General features: G+C 36.3%; 1 protein-coding gene and 1 non-coding gene across 5 annotated transcripts in view; one reads left to right on the top strand and one right to left on the bottom strand.

The window, feature by feature from the left end:
- ADAMTS19 (ADAM metallopeptidase with thrombospondin type 1 motif 19) overlaps positions 1 to 14,279 on the bottom strand; it is a 239,082-nt gene that overhangs the window by 208,162 nt on the left and 16,641 nt on the right. The window lies entirely within an intron of this gene.
- LOC120234753 lies at positions 8,531 to 8,637 on the top strand. The gene has a single exon (XR_005529191.1). It is a non-coding gene; the product is annotated as a U6 spliceosomal RNA (small nuclear RNA).

The following is a 14,279-nucleotide window of genomic DNA, read 5'->3' as shown; positions in this document are numbered from 1 at the left end:
TCATGATCTCGCGGTTCGTGGGTTCGAGCCCCGCGTCGGGCTCTGTGCTGACTGCCAGCTCAGAGCCTGGAGCCTATTTCAGAGTCTGTGTCTCCCTCTCTCTCTGACCCTCCCCTGCTCACGCTGTCTCTCTCTCCCTAGCTCTCCTAAAAATAAATAAAAATATTTTAAAAAAAAAAAAATAAAAAAAAATAAATAAATAAATAGTTAGAAATCTACCTAAATATCCTCATCCTAAATGGTTAAATGAGTTACTTTTTAAAAATTACTACAGAGTATCTCGTTTGAAAGAAAACAAATGCTATTCAAAACTCTGAAAGGAAAACTTTAACTGAGTTCAATTAAAAATGCAAAACATTTGGGGGGCGCCTGGGTGACTTAGTCCGTTAAGCGTCTGACTTTTGCTTAGGTCATGATCTCGCCGTTCGTGGGTTCAAGCCCCGCGTCGGGTTCTGTGCTGACTGCCAGCTCGGAGCCTGGAGCCTATTTCAGAGTCTGTGTCTCCCTCTCTCTCTGACCCTCCCCTGCTCACGCTGTCTCTCTCTCTCTCTCTCCTAGAAATAAACAAAAATATTTTTTAAAAAAATGCAAAACATTTTGGATTGGGAAAACATCTGGAATAAATATGATTACAACACAATGATTCTGCAAATGTTGATCATGCAGACCCTAACACCAAATGAATAAATGGTATATATATAATTCACAATGAAAGCACACAGAGACATAGATATGGAACCATTGTTAGTAATTTTAAAATATAAATTCCAACAAGCAGGCACAAATGCACTGTTACATGGCAGTAAAATGTAAAACTAGAGCATATCAAGGGATGAGAGGTTACTGGAATAACAAGTACTCTGAAACAGCACTGGTGGAGATTAAATGGTATGAATACTTGGGAGAGCAATTCTGCACTCTCTTTTAAATGAAAATGTACATATTCAATGTCTTGGCAGTTTCACCAAAAGAAATACTTGCACATGTTCATAAGGGAGAGGGCAAGTTCAAGACTAGCAGAGTAGACTGCTTCCCATCAGGCTCTGTGTTGACAGCTCAGAGCCTGGAGCTTGCTTTAGATTCTGTGTCTCCCTCTCCCTCTGTTCCTCTCCAACCTACACTCTGTCTGTCTCTCTGTCAAAAATAAATAACCATTAAAACTTTTTAAAATGTTTAAAGGGAGGGTGGCACACCCAGGTGGCTCAATCGGTTAAATGTCTGACTTTGGCTCAGGTCATGACCACATGTCTGTGGGTTCGAGCCCCACATTGGGCTCTGTGCGGATAGCTCTGAGCCTGGAGTCTGCTTTGGATTCTGTGTCTCCCTCCCTCTCTGTTCCTCCCCCACTCATGCTCTGGTTTTTTTTTTCTTTCTCTGAAAAATAAAAAACATGAAAAATATGTTTTAAATGTTTTTAAAAAATTGTTTCTTGTAATTAGACAAGACAACAACGTACGTGATCTCCATGTGAGTCAACCTAAGAGAATAAGGTGGTTATAAAATACATGTTTTAAAAGACAATCACAGCAGTTCAGTGTTGACTCTGTGAAGTCTCTGAGTAACCTGGGATGGAATGACACATATGCATCAGAACACATGGATTTTTTGGAAGGGTTATGGATTTTCTCATCTCATCACCTACTGAGACTGTAATTCCATGTGGCCAGTTCTTATTTTATCTTTCACAAACTGTAAATAAATTATTTAATTAATTATTTCTTATTTGGTAGACTCTACATAGGAATTTGAGCACTTTCATGCAACATAACAAATTTGAGCGCACGCATTTGTGTGCCTTTCATTTAGTATTACAAATTTATTTTTACCTTGTAAAGTGCTTAGCACAGTCCCTAGCAGGCTACCCAGGCACATTCTCTTCTCACTTCTTCCTCCTACACATTCTTCTGAAATTTTTGAAGGCCATGTAGGAAATTGAAGGTTACCGGAAAACAAGCAAATCAACCCATCATCTCGGCAAATGTGCACTTTATAGTCACTTTGATCACTTGGCCATGGGAAGTCACTATGTCATTTATTTGTACTTGGATGGGGAAGTGTAAGAGCCCTTCTGGAAATCAGATCCTAGAGGCCACTTGAGCACTAAAAATTTGAGAGGAATTTGAGAGGAAGAATGTTAGTGAGAAACTTCATTTGACTGCTCAGTCAACCAACAGACATTTCCTGGAATGCCCGAGGTAGTTAGGTTTATGTTTTCTTTCAGATTTATTTAAACAAATTGATATACAAATTGCACATGGGCATACTACTTCTTATGTTAACCTAATTTAATATTCTTTCTTTATTTAATTAATTAAAAAATATCTAATAGGTAGCATTTAAAAAAGTCTAGATGACTATTTAATACATTGACCAAAATATTTTCCATTCCTCATTTCTATTTCACTTAATAAACACATTTACAGTGAGGCATTCAAGTAACTTACTGAATTAAAAAGTGAAGATATAGGGTGCCTCAGGTGGCTCAGTTGGTTAAGTGTTCCACTTTGGCTCAGGTCATGATCTCATGGTTCTTGAGTTTGAGCCCCACATTGGGCTCACTGCTGTCAGCACATAACCTACTTTGGATCCTTGGTATCCCTCTCTGCTCTCTGCCCCTCCCCTGTTCACGCTTTCCCTAGCTCTCAAAAATAAACATTAAAAAAAAAAAGGCAAAGATACAGAGGCACTGAGTGGTTAACTAAATTGTCTTAAGGTCACAGAGTTAGTAGATTCAAATACCACAACCTGGCTCCTGAGTCCTTAATGTAAAGGAGCCAAGGAGCTCCATAAGTAAGTGTGTTTGCTCTGGCATTCCATTGCAATTAGTAATGACTTAGGTTATTTCCCGCCCCCCACAAACTAAGTATTAAACTTTCAAAAAAAATTATTGTTTTAGCTGCATGTGAAATGAACTTTTACCTAAATGGAGATTTTTGGTATTTGGGTATTTTTTAAGTTGCAGCATATGAAATGACTTTATACTGTACATCAAAATTCATATATTGACAATTTTATAAAATTCAACCTATCTAGAACAAAATTGTAAAGGAAAAAGCAGCAGATGTGGCGCTAAAAGGCCAAACTCCCTATCTACTCCATCCGTGAGGACCTGTGTCAGCTTAAGCAAGTAACGTAACTTCACTGGTTCTTACTTTTCTCATTATTAGAGAAAAAGTATTGAGTCCAGTTGATCATGGCTGCTGAGAAATTAACAGTTTAACCTATAAAAAATTCTCACCAACTGCAATGTTCAAAACAAACACTATGCACTATTCTAAATAACAGTACCGGAGCCCCCCTCACAGAAGGTGGATGCTTCCAAAGCATCTGTGTAACTCAAAGTATTTTTCCTAGAAAATATGAAAATAAGCAATCTCAGGAAATCATAACTGAACTGTTCATCCATCCAGAATACTATGAGCCAATGGTCCTGAGAAGAATCTCATAAAAAATAAAATGGAAGCTTTAAGATCACTGAATTAAAAAAAAAAAAAAAGGAAAGGTTACGTGCCTTGAAATTCTGTTTGAAAACTGAAATTGCCATAGGCCAGTAGGTTTTGAAATGAGCTTCTTCACAGTGACTTCATTGAGCATCCCACCACATGCCGCCAACAAGATCTAATAGACTAACACCTTCCCAGTCAGAGAGAAGAACACAAGGAACGGTACAGAAAAGAGAATTCAAGACGCACTGTCTCCTCTCACTTTTGCCACAACACCTTTTCTTTTTTCTTCTGATAAAAAGTTTTCAGATGAGAAGACCCACCAATTGTTTTAATTAAGTATATAAATCACACTTGACTTTTCATAATAGGCACTCGATACCTGCTAGCCCTTAAGTGATAATGACATCAGAGTTATTATCTACCAACTTGGGTAGTAAGCCAAAACTATGAAATGAAGCTAAACCGTCTCAATTGTAACATTAAAAGCCTGATCTTCATGGGCTACTGAGGCTGCGTAACATTTTTTAATGTATTCTATACTCTGGATTAACTTCCTTAAATGCCACTCATCGGTTTAAAGAACACTCACACCAAATGTGGTTCACTTTTCAGCCTTAGTTGCTGGGCTGATGCCTGGAAGATAAAAATGGGTGTGAGTGTCTGTATAAAGCTTCACCAGGACAAAGGCAACATTAAGAGTGAAATTAAAGCAACTCTTTCCTATCTTACAAATAACCATTTCCTGTCCATTAAATGAAAGGATATATGTGAAAGCACTTCACCCAACTATAAATCTCTACAGAAAGTGAACTATTCCTGTGCTCTACCTTACAAAGTCCCAAATACTTTATCTCTAGATAATTACGATTTTCAATTCAACATAAAAGCTTGGTATATTTCCTTTCCTATGACTGTTAAAAGGATCTCTAACAGAAAGTAAATAAAACCAGAGGCCTGAAAATCATACCACCCACACAATACACAGTTACAACATTGCCTCATGCTTTCTTCTGGTCTTGCAATTTATCTGTGACTTATTATTTATTCAACTTATCCAACATGTAGACTTCAAATCCATATATGGGTATGAATCCCTTTAGGTTTGATTCAAGAACTACCCAAAGAATACATATGAATACAGTTCTAACTCAGTATATGCCAGAGTAAATTGCTTTAAATAGCTGAAGACACATGGTTTATTGATTACATTTACTAATTACATTCTTAATGATTTGCTAATTACAATCTTAATTAGTAAGAACAAAGACCACCCCTGTGGACAAACTGAAATTAATTATTTCAAACTAAATAAGTTCATCTAAAAAACGTTATGCTATTTAGAATTCAGTACAAATACCAAGAGAAAGGATAAACATATTTATTACTTCACATATATAAAAAGAAGAAAATCAGAAAACATTAAAATCCAGTTACATTAGGGGCGCCTGGGTGGCTCAGTCGGTTGAGCATCTGACTTCGGCTCAGGTCATGATCTCANACTATACTTCAATTAAAAAAAAAACAGAGAGAAAAGTGGGGCACCTGATTGGCTTGGTCAAACATGTAAATCTTGATCTCAGGGTCGTGAGTTCAAGCCCCACGGTTGGGTTTAGAGCTTACTTAAAAATAAGTAAATGCTTTTTAAAAATTTTTAAGAGGCTCCTGGGTGGCTCAGTTGGTTAAGCGTCCGACTTCGGCTCAGGTCATGATCTCATAGTTCATGGGTTTGAGCCCCGTGTCGGGCTCTGTGCTGACAGCTAGCTCAGAGCCTGGAGCCTGTTTCAGATTCTGTGTCTCCCTCTCTCTCTGACACTCCCCTGCTCATGCTGTCTCTCTCTCTCTCTCTCTCTCTTTCTCAGAAATTAAAAAAAAATTAAGAAAATTAAAATCCAGTTACATTAATTACTATATATGGTAATTGTATTATATATTTTTATATAAATTATGATCCATGAATAGAAATCTGACCATTTACAACTGAATCAAGACACTATGCAAGAGAGTGAGCTGAGTCTGTCCTGTGTTATTATAAGCTATATATATATACGTGTGTGTGTGTGTATATATGTATATGTATGTATATGTATACATATATATACAGTTACTATGAGACATACTTTTATTAAATTTAAAAACAGACCTCAAAGGCCATAAAATAGAAATACTTAGTATTTACTTACTACAGAGTGAGTTTTTAAGCAACTTTATAGAACTTTAAAATACTGAGTTTAACTTTATTGTTGAAATACATTTTATTTATATAAAAAATAACATCATATGTTGAAAAATTACCATCTAGCTTTTTTAGCTCTGACTCGAAATTTTCTCTACAGCTTGACAGGGCCCAACTATACTTCTGAAAAGAGAAAATAATCAATCATAGGTTGTATAGACATCTAAGAAAGAAGTTTTAGTTGCCTCAACTTAACTCTGATCAGTAATAACTATATGGGAAAGACTATCTGATTCAAGTTTCACGTGCAGTAAGCTAAACAATATGTGAGCCTGACAGGGGTGAGCAAGAGAATACTAGAGGCAAAGGAGAAAAGAACTGGCATCTTCTTTTCCCTCCTTGCTTCCCTTCCTCTCTCCTTCCCTCTCCCTCTCTCCCTCCCTCTCTCTCTGTCTCTCACACACACACACACACACACACACACACACACACACACACACACTCATTTATTAGAAATTGGCATTACACTTTGTGACCTTCCTGGACTCACTTTTTAGTTTGAGGAGCTTTTTTATAGGTTCGTTAGGATTTTCCACATATATGATCACATTGTCTAAAAATAAAGACAATTTTGCTCTACTTGTTCTACCCACATATCTTGAATCTTTAAGTTTATTTACTTTTGCTTATCGTACTGGTTTAGGACTCCAAAATGCAATGTTAAAAAGAAGGGGTCAAAATGTGCATCTTTGTCTCATTGCTGATAGTACATGGTCTTTTGCATTTAAAAATAATGTCAACCATGGAAGTTTTGGTTTGGTTTTGTTTGTTTGTTTTTTTTTTTGGAGGGGTTGTTTTGTTTTGTTTTTTTGTAGATGTGCTTTAAGAGGTTTTGGTAGGTACAATCTAGTCTTGGCTTGCTGACCACTTTTACCATAAATTAATGTTGAATTTTGTTAAAATATGTTTCTGCATTTACTGGTATAGTTTTTCTCTTTCATTTGTTTCGTATAGTGAATGACACTATAGCTAGATATTTTTAAGGTAGAGCCATCCTTGAATTCTTGGGATAAATTCTTTCTGCTCATCATGTATTATCCTTTATATATATTGCTGGATTTGATCTGTTCATATTTGGCAAGAATATTAGTGTCTATGTTTCTGTCGAATTAGACTACATGTTTTTTCCTTACATTGTCTTTATCTGTTTTTGATGTCAGGATTGTGCTGGCCCCATAAAAGTATCAAGATGTGCTGTGTCCCTTCAAATTACTTGAAAGAATCTGTAGTCTTTCATCTTTAGATGGTTGATGAAATTCACTAAGGAAGATCTCTGGGCCTGGTATTTTCTCTGTGGGAAAAATTTTAACTACAAATTCAATTAAACTATATTTAGGGCCCCACAGAGATTGTGCATTGATTCTTAAGTCAGTTTATTAATATGTATCTTTCAAGGATTGTCCCTCTCATGTAATGTTGTAAACGCTCTTGAAATAAAGGGGTTATAATATTTCCTTATTATAATGATTATAATTTCAATTCCAAAGAAACTTTTGCAAGTCCTCTTTTTATTCCTAATATTGATCATTTGTGTTTTCTTTTACTTTGATCAACAGCAATTTTATCACTTTCAGAAATTTTTTCTCCAATTTTTCTGCTTTATTTAACTTCAATTATTTCCATTCTTCCATATATTATTTCCTTTCTTCTAAACTTTTTGGGTTTGCTTCTCTTTTCCAATCTTATTTCCTGACCTAAGTATTTAATGACAGAACTTTTCCCATAAGTATTACTTAGCTGTATCACATATATTTTGATATGGTATTCTCATTTTCATTCATTTCAAAATATTTTTTAAGTTCCCTTGTTTTATTTTATCTATGCATTATTCAGTAGTGTACTGTCTCACTTATGATTTTTAAAAAAATTTTTAACGTTTGTTTATTTTTTGAAAGAGAGACAGAGACAGAGTGTGAGCCAGGGAGAGGCAGACAGTGAGGGAGACACAGAATTAGAAGCAGGCTCCAGGCTCTCAGCTGTCAGCACAGAGCCCAAAGTGGGGCTCAAACTGATGAACCGTGAGATCATGACCTGAGCTGAAGTCTGACGCTTAACCAACTGAGCCACCCAGGCACCTCCTACTTACAATTTTATACTAATTTTGAGATATTGTTTTGTATCTGATTTTCATTGATTCCACTGTTGCTAGAGAATACATCAGTAAGTTTTCAGTTATTAGAAATTTGTTGAGAAGATTTCACAGCCTCACTTGTGATCTAGCTTGATTACTGTTCTATGTGCATTAAATACAAAATCTTCTGCAAGTGCCAGTTAAATAAAGTGAGTTGTGGCATTACTCAGTTTTCCCATTTTTAAAAACAAATTCTTCTGTTCTACCAATTACAAAAATATGAGTAAAGATTAGAAGAAAAAAATAACAATCTGACAATATCATGAGTTTGTTGCTATGGGTGTGGGAAGACACACAGCAGCCAAGAGGAAAAAGTATCAATAATGACCTTGAAGAACAATTTGATAATATATAACAAATATATTATTTATTTTTATAATAATTATATTATTATAATATATAATTTATATATTCATATATATTTTATGATATAATACAAATTATAAATAACATATTTATATATTTTTATAATTATATTATTTATACATTCATATATTGATTTATAATAATTATATGAAGATGAGTATCTCCTAAGGCAACATATTATTGATAGTGTACACCCAAGAGAAATTCCCACACGTTTGCACACCAAACTCATGAAAAGATGATCATTATTATAAAAACTAAAGGGAGGGAGAGGCGAATGAATATTTATCAATAGGAGAATGTATAAACTATACAGTACACAAACAAACATTACAGTTAAAAGGTGGACAAGATGTGCTCACTTTGGCAGCATATGTAGTAAAACTAGATCAACACAGAAAAGACTGGCATGGCCACAGCACAAGAGTAAGAGGCAAATTCATGAAGTGTTCCAGATTTTTAAAAAATTAAATTCAAGAATTCAAAAAAACAATAGGAATTATAAAAAGCCAAGTTCTAGAAAGTTGTGTGCGGTATGATTCCATTTGCACAAATTTTTATAATAGAAAACAATGCTATTATACATTTTTATGGATGCATACCTATTTAATACAATTATTAAAGTATGGATGGAAAATATGTATACAAATTGGAGACCAATGGTTACATATGGGGACTCAGAAAAGAAAGTGGTTGCGGAAGAGTACCATGAGGGGTTCAATATTATATGCAAAATGTCAGAAGTCTTAAGCAAAAATGGCAAAATGTTAACATCCATGAGACCTGGGTGCTAGCTGTATTTAATCTCTGTGCTTTTCTGTTCCCTTGAATAGTTGTGTTATTGGAGACTGAGGTGTAGCTTTTAATGACAAAAGGATTAATGGAAAACAGGCAATGATTATGTGCATGTAAACCACAGAAGATGAGTTATGAAAAAATATTAAAAATTCATAAAATATGCTTTCATAAAGAGAATGTTAATATTCATTATGGATGAGGATTACAAGGAAAAGGGCGCTCTTAGGTACAGTAGGTGAGAGTGTAAACTGGTCTAGCATTTTTGGAAGGTGATTTAGCAGAATACACCAAAATTTCAATACTGCAAGCCCTGTGTTGCCTCTCTCCTCAAAGATAACATCTCCAGGAATATTGCTGGTAGATATACTCATAGAGGTACACGATGATCTACGTAACTGACTGTGGTATTGTGAAATTATTGTTATTTGTGTCCGTGTAAAAATGGCAGCAACATAAAACCCTGGCAACATGGGAACCTTTCTTAACGGCCACTACCAGGCACAAGTGCAGCAAGAGCCACCCATAATGCAGTCGGTACAAAGATCATTCCAGAAGCCTTTGCTTTGTGTATGTCCAGCTTCATGTAGCAGACTTGATACCACTTGTGTACAATGGTGATTCTCAGTGGATGTATTTGGGTCTCCCACTCCAGGGAGGGACACTGCAGAATCTGGCATGGCTAGACATTCTTGCCTCTCCTGCCGGGGCATGCTATTAAGCATCGTACAATGCATAAAACAGCCCCCCAAACAGCATTGATCCTACCCAAAATGTCATTAGTGGTGAGGTTGAGAAATCCTGCTCCGGGAGTAATTAGTTGCCTTATTTCTCTAATCTCAATCACAACCATATGAAAGAGGAAATATTTTTCCTTGTTTTAAATATGAAGCAGAATGTTGGAGAGACTAAATATCTTATCCAAAGTAAAAGATAATAGGTGACAGAGCTCTTAACTAAAAAGTTATATTAGCAGTTTAAGTAAATTATTGGGCTCTCATATAATGGACTGTTATATAGTTGTTTACAAAAAGATTTACATAAATGGCATGCAATGATCTCAAGCCTATAAACTTCAAGATTTGTGATGTATATAACTAATAAACTATTACTATCCCATTTGAATAAAAATCTGTCATGCAGTTAAGTCAAAATTTAGAGAAGACAGAGAATATGTAATCCCATTTATATTTTATTGGCAAAATTAAGTGTATGAAAAGACCATAAATATTATTTACCTATGGCTCTATGTATACATCCAAAGAATATCCTAAGAATGGCATTTTCTTTGGGCACCTGGGTGGCTCAGTCGGTTCAGCTTCTGACTTCAGCTCAGTTGTGATCTCACGTTAGTGGGTTCGAGCCCCACGTCGGGCTCTGTGCTGACAGCTCAGAGCCTGGAGCCTGCTTCAGATTCTGTGTCTCCCTTTTTCTCTGCCCCTTCCCTGCTAACCCTCTGCCCCTGTTCCCTCTCTCAAATATAAATAAACATTTTAAAAACTTTTAGAAAAAGAATGGAATTTTCCTAAAAGGATGTTTTTATAAAAATTCATTTAGAAAATCTCAACACAAAAATAACTGATGACAAATATGTCAGGGAACACAGCAAATGGTGATGGTACGACCTCCAGAAACGTAATAATAAGGGGTTGGTGGTTAGTGGGAGAGGATGATGTAGATAGTAGTAGACAATTACTGTGATGTCACGGAGTATCACCAAGAACAGTTCTCAGTTCTTCCAAGTTCTGTTGTAATGTAAACAAGTGTTTAGAGCAGCACTCGATGGAAATTTTGCAAATATATGTATAATATGATGTAACTTTTTTTGGATCCCCGTGGTCTTTGGGAATTAAGAAACATGGTAGGTTTCATAATCTGGTGACATAAAGGGAACAAAATACTCCACATGAAGTATCTTCCATTCCACATATATGGGACAGAAAAGCAAAAAGAGTGAGGGGATAATTCAACTTGACTCCTACAAAGAGCATCTAGGTGACTGAAGCCTCTTAAATGTTGGATAGAATCATGAGGTGAGTCATTTTTGCCTCAGTAGAGTTTTTAACTACAAATTCAATTTCTTGTTAGATATAATGCTGTTCAGACTTACTAATCTTTCTTCTGGGAAGAAAAAATTGTGGGGGTTTTTTAGTTTATTTATTTTGAGAGAGAGAGAGAGAGAGAGAGAGAGAGAAAGCACAAGCTGAGGAGGGGAGCAGAAATGCCAAGCAGGCTCTGTGCTGTCAGCATGGATACTAATGTGGGGCTCAAACTCACAAACCCTGAGATCATGACTCGAGCCAAAATTAAGAGTCAAACATTGAACTGATAGGACTACCCAGGTGCCTGGAAGAATTTGTGTTTTTTATCTTTTTTTCTTGACAAATAGGGGTTTATTAATTTTTTTAATGCATCAGCTTTTGATTTGACTAATTTTCCCTCTTACTGTTCTATTCTATTTTTCAATGATATCAGCTCTCATTTTTATTTCACTTTTCTGATTAGTTTAGGTTTCATTTGCTCTTCCTTTTCTAATTTCTTCAAGAATATACTTAGGTCATTGAGATATTGTTTTTCTATGTATGTGATGCAAGTATTTCCTCTATGCACCACTTCCACTGCATTCACTGCACAAATCATATGTTGTATTCTATTTGCATTCACCTCCCAATAATTTCTATTTTCTTTTGCGAATTATTCCTTGACCCCTATGTTATCTAAAAGTATATTATTTCATTTCCAAATATTTGAGGAGATCCCAAATACATTTCCCTTGATGATTTCTATTTTAATTTGGTTGGACTCAGAAAACTTACTTTGCATTATTTCACTCCCCTTAACTTGACGGAGACTTACTTCATGGCCCAGAATAAGGTATTATATGAAAATATAGCCTCTGTGCACTGGAAAAATAATGTGTGTTCTGGGGTGGTGGGGTAGAACGTCCCACAAATGTCACTTAGATCAGGATTCAGCCAAAGACTCCAGAAGAACCCTCTGCACGTGAGGCTCCCCTAAATGCACCGCTCCGTCTTCTTTACTACTTTGGCAAATTCTGACCTCCTTGGCCTCTCTCAAATCCCAATCTTGTCTCTTGAGTTCAGTAAGAATGCTAGGCTCTACTGTTTTCCTCCTTCAGTGCTGCAGCCTCTCCCAGGCTGTCAACTGGGACAGAACACGTGAATTCCTCATTGGTTTCTTTTCTCTCAGGGATTACTGCCTATAAAATTACTGTAAAAATTAATCATGTAACTATTAGAAACCTCAAGGTAGACTGCCCCAAATTAAACTGATTCATAAATTATCATTCTGTTCGTAGCAGTTGTCACCATCATTACCATCTGTCACAAGAGAAATACAGCATTCTATATATTCCGAAGAACAAAACCAAGATTATGTCCAAGATATGCCAGGATTTTCCAACTGCATTTTCCAAAAATGAAACTGGCAAGTGAAATTAATGAATTCTTTGCTTCCAGGAGTATTTATGGTATTGGACTCTGGCAGGCATATTTTAAAGAAAATCCCTCTACTGTGTGCTAATTTCTTGCTCTAATTTTTTTAAGGATACTAATACAAGACAGCAACTAGAAGCAAGGAAAGACAGGTTGCGTTAAAAATGAGTAATTTCTGGGGCATCTGGGTGGCTCAGTGGGTTGAGCATTCAACTCTTGATATCAGCTCAGGTCATAATCTCAGGGCCGGGAGATCAAACCTTATGTTGGTCTTTGCACTGAGCACAGAGCCTACTCGAGATTCTCTCTCTCCTTCTGCCCCTCTCCCCTGCTCACACACTTTCTCTCTCTAAAAATAAATTTTAAAAAATAAAAAATCAGTAATTTCTACCATGTCAGATTCTATTTTTATATCCCCTCCATGTCAATTTCCACTCTGTACTTTGGATCAAAGAATTAAAATTATGTGAATGTTGCATGCCTCTGATAAATAAAACAGTAGCTACAAAATAATTTCATCACCTGCACGTGTACCTGTGCACACGCGCACGGGCACACACATACACACGCACACACACACACACACACACACACACAGATGTGACTTTGAATTTCACCTCCCAGCTTTACCAGCTGCCTAATATGGGTAATTTAGACCATATCCATGAGCTTCAGGATCCTTATTTATAAAATCGAGTGACAGTATGTATCTCAGTGGGTTTCTATGATATCAGTCATCCCTATGGCAGGGTGCTTATAAGTAAGGCATACAGTAGTGCTCAGAAAGTATAGCTATTATATACTAGGCCTCAGGTCTTTCTTTCTAAAAATTGATGCAAACAGAATTCTATTCACTCATCTTTCTCTATTGATTTGATAAAGGAAAAGGTGGAGGCAACACTTGCTTACTGCCCTTGTAGGTAGGATTAGAGGAAAACTCCAATACCTCTTCCATTTCTTGTGGGTATGTTTCTTGTATACCACTAGCACGGGAAGCTATTCACACCTATGCACTTGTTTGAGCAGGTCACTTCCTTTCTAAAATGTGTATACATATCACAAAAGATTTTGTAGGGGCACCTGGGTGGCTCAGTCGGTTAAGTATTCAACTCTTGATTTAGGCTCAGGTTGTGATCACAGGGTTCTGTTAGTGAGATTGAGTCCCACATCGGGCTCCTCACTGTAGCCTGCTGGGGATTCTCTTTCCCTTTGTGTCTCTCCTGCTTGCATGCATGTGCTCTGTCTCTCTCTCTTTCTCTCAAAGTAAGTTAAAAAAACAATTTTGTAAATACAGTTTATAAACTGTAAAGTACCATAAACACCTACATTATTATCAGAGTTATAACCATTTATAATACTATGGTGGTCTTCCATTGTTTTCTCTTGCACTTATACTGTACACTTTTGAAGTCTCCAAGATTAATTTATTATAAAATCCATCTCAGAATTACAGGAATAGGAGGGGATGTAAGCACTGAACAGAACTGAATGTGTATCTTCTGGAGGAATAGGTAAAGGAAAGAAATGACGGAAGGGTTAAGTAGACAGTTGATTATGCAGTTCCAATATAGAGTCTGATATATTCTCTTACAAGCCTATGGTGAGTTATTAATAGGTTCAAAACACGTAAGACCATGTGACCAAGCACCCCAAAACTGGACACTGTGCACTTGTGGAGACTCCACAGCCAAGGCCAGAGCAGCCAAGTTATTAGAACACTTACTAAAATACTACCACTGAGCTAACTATAGGCAAATGCTTTGGAGCTCTCTTAAACCATGTTAATGTGCAGTGCTGGCCAGTCCCCAGGGATGCGTTAGCATGTTATTCCAAAAGCATTTCAAATAGATATA

The sequence above is a fragment of the Hyaena hyaena genome, unplaced genomic scaffold, assembly GCF_003009895.1.
Source record: "Hyaena hyaena isolate Hyena2069 unplaced genomic scaffold, ASM300989v1 scaffold_115, whole genome shotgun sequence".
In the NCBI taxonomy this organism is placed as follows: domain Eukaryota; kingdom Metazoa; phylum Chordata; class Mammalia; order Carnivora; family Hyaenidae; genus Hyaena; species Hyaena hyaena.
This window is presented reverse-complemented; position numbering and strand designations above follow the sequence as displayed.